Raw genomic sequence first — 3,493 nt, 5'->3', positions numbered from 1 at the left:
CAGTTCGAAACTACCAGCTGTTCCGTGGGAGAAAGACGAGGCTTTCTGCTCCTGTAAAGATTAAAGCCTTGGAAACTCTATACAGGGTCGCTATGAGTCAGAACCGACTCCACGGCACATAACAACAACAACAAAGTGTAGATGTGTGCTTATTTGAGTGATAGAGAAGCCAGTTAAAAAGAAAAGGATAGAAAAAAGAAACAAAAAAGGGAATTGTTTTCTTTTTTTGTGGTCTTCCTCCCCACCCCCCAGGTACTGGAAGGGAAATAATGTATATTTATTTTCTTATTAGGGCAAACCATTGGGAGCTTTCCCACAAATAACAAAGGGAAATGGGAGGAGGGGCAAAGAGAGAGAGAGAGAGAGACAGAAAAGCTTTGGAAAAGATAGTAGTGATGGTTATGCAACACGGGGGTGTGGCTGGCATGGCTGGATTGTGCATGTAAAAATGGGTGAAATGACAAATGTTTGGTTGTATTTATATTGCTATTTTAAAAAAAAGGTAATGAAAATTTCCCAGGAACTTGTGCACCTTGTTGGGAGTTCATCTTGAACAAGTGTCTGGGGAGTGGAATGTTGCCACTTTCCTGGGGGCTGACTTGATCAGCAGACTTTCCACGTGAGTTAAAACTTTGTTCTGGTAACACATTGTGTATTCCTGAAACCCAGAACGGGTGCTGAACTTGACTACCCAAATTAGCGCCGACCTGATCTGTATTAATTTAAAACTGAGAAAAAGCTCTCTGCAAACTCGACAGCCAGCAGTGCGGGGTGGGGGTGGGGTGTGTGTGTGTGTGAGGAGCGTGGGAGCTGCAGAGGCGGGATGACACTTTTCCCTACACAGGCCGCTGCACCCTCTGCTGGCCGGCCATGTCACTGAGGCCTCACAGCTGTCCAGGTCAGGCCGGTGTCCACGGTGCCCCCCTGAGCAGCCCGCCTGCCCCGCAGCAGGGACAAGAACTGAGGACTGGTGTGCTGGGTCGGGGGGGAGAGGGGGAGTGTCTGCCAGGAGTCTGAGGGGATATGTCTGAAGACTGTCCCTTCACTTGTGAACCCTCGTGTCCATGTGACAGAGGAGAATTGTCCCACAGGTTTCCAAGGCAGAAGCAGACTGTTCCATCTTTCTCCCACGGTGGGTTTGAACCACTGACCTTTGGGTTAGCAGCTGAGTGGCCGCTCACAGTGCCAACAGGACGCCATGTCCCTTAGGTATTGCTAATTTCCATGGAGTTAGTCTCAACTCACAGTGGCCCCGCATAGGGCTTCTGAGGAGTGGCTGGTGGGTCGGAACTGCTGACCTTGTTGTTAACAGTTCAGTGCTGATCCTGTCTCCCTGTCCCTTAGTGGTGGTGGTGGTTGTGTGCTGTGGAGTTGGTTCCCATTCATAGTGACCCTGTATAGGTTTCCAAGGCTGTAAATCTTTACAGGAGCAGAAAGCCCCACCTTTCTCTCGTGGAGCAGTTGGTAGATTTGAACTGTTGACCTTGCAGTTAGTAACCCAGCACATAATCCATTACACTACCAGGGAGTCAGCTCCAATTCATAGTGACCCTGCATAGGGTTTCTGAGGAGTGCTTGGGGAGCTTGAACCGCCGACTTTGCTGTCCAGTGCATTGAGTGCAATAACCCGCCGCGTCTCCCACACCAGGACTCTTATGTCCCTTAGTAGAGGAGGTAAAATCTAGAAGAGTTTGGTGTGACTGGTCAGTGTGGTGGAGTTCAGTCATTAGAGGTGCCCTGTCTTCTCAAGTCTTTGGACTCTTGGAGTCACTGTTTGACATACATGGTCCCTGGGCTGGTGACTTAGAGCCTACCCTCTCCTTCTCCCACGCTCTCATGTCACAGACTGTGCCGTGTAGTGGGGTCTTGTTCATGAAACAATCGTGTGCAGTGAGCATCTGTCAGCGTGTGGACCCCATCTCCTGTTTTCTTTACCTGCCTGCTCCTGCCTCTCCTGTCACCATCACTGTCCTTGGCTTCTGCTCATCTCTGTCCCTATCTAGTTGGCCATTTCCTCCAGCCAGCAGCCAACTTTCCATTTGTGTTTCTGTGGTCATGACTGCTTGGCGTGACAGCCATAGTTGTTAAGCGTCATTGAGCCAGTTCCGACTCATGTCCCTTAGTGGTGTTGTTGTTGTGAAGTGCCGTTGGGTCGGTTCCGATCCATAGAGAGCCTATATAGGTTTCCGAGGAGCAGCTGGTGAGCTTGAACCACCGACCTGGCAGTTCAAACAGCTTTGCAGTCTGGCGCATTGACCCACAGCGCCACCCCAGGAGTCTGTTACTAGAGGAGGTAAATCTAGACGAGTCTGGTGAACCGATTGCTGGGTGGCAGGCTCACAGGGAATGTTAATTACACATGCTTTTGAGAAAAGTACACAACAGATTGATCTCTGCCAGGTTATGTTTTAACGTGGTGGGCTCCTTGCAGGAATTGAGGGAGCCCCCACACCATCACATGCTCATTTATATCACAGGTGGGAGCGGAGAGCTTAGCCCACGCAAACTGAGAACAGGCCACCGACCTGCTCAGGGAGAAAGACCAGCAGACATGAGGTATGGGACTGGTGACGGGCTGCGTGCCACTCTGACACTTTAGTCAAAGGTGTCTGTCAGGATGAGACCCTCAGTGGGCCACCCTCTGATGGGGTCCTGGTGTGGGGGAGATCTGCGTGGGCAATGCCTTGCTCTGTGCATGAGGTGACACTGCCTAAGTCTGGACATGTGGCCTTTCAGTCATGGAGCAAGGACTCAGGGAGCATAGTGCAGACGGGCTCTTGGTCAGGGGCTGGACTCCGGTGGGATGCTCTTGGTGATGGAACGGAGCTGTCAGAGGGAATCACAAATGTTCCAGTGTCCTCGGGGACAGACAGCTGCCAGGGAAAAGACTATGAAGATTAGAAACACACAGGAAAAATAAAGAAAATCTCTCAAGTCAAAAGGAAGAGAGAGCTTAAGGAGGGTGTACTGGGAGGTCTGCAAACCAGCAATGCAGGAAGGGAGCTGTTTGGGGTGGGGAGCCTGTGGACTGCCAGCAGGCCATGGCCAAGGAGAGCCAAGCAAGCCTGACCCAACAGGGCACATGCTGCAGGAAGACAAAGCTAGTCCACATGGAAGATATGGAGGAGCTACTGGAGAAGGACCAGGGTGCAAGATGAAGCAAACAAGGACGGAGATGAAACCAGGGTGGAGACCATTAAAAAAGAAGATGAACGGTCAGGCCTGAAGGTGGAAAAGAAGACACAATAACAAATACCCATCAGAGACCATGGCATCCAGGAAAGAGAAGAAAAGGAAGATAGAAAAGAGAGGGAAGGATGGTGCTCGGAGGCCGACAGTGAGAAGAGAGGAAAGAGCGTGGAGGGCAAGTAGATCAGCAAGGACTTCTGGTCAAGGTGGAGAATGGAGTCCTGGAGTTGGGCAGGTGGATGGGGGAGAAGAAGAGGCAAGGCCACACCACTGCTGCCAAGTCCAACATGACTCAGCAGCTCTG

The sequence above is a fragment of the Chrysochloris asiatica genome, unplaced genomic scaffold, assembly GCF_000296735.1.
Source record: "Chrysochloris asiatica unplaced genomic scaffold, ChrAsi1.0 scaffold00001, whole genome shotgun sequence".
In the NCBI taxonomy this organism is placed as follows: Eukaryota; Metazoa; Chordata; class Mammalia; order Afrosoricida; family Chrysochloridae; genus Chrysochloris; species Chrysochloris asiatica.
Note: the sequence above shows the minus strand (reverse complement) of the source record.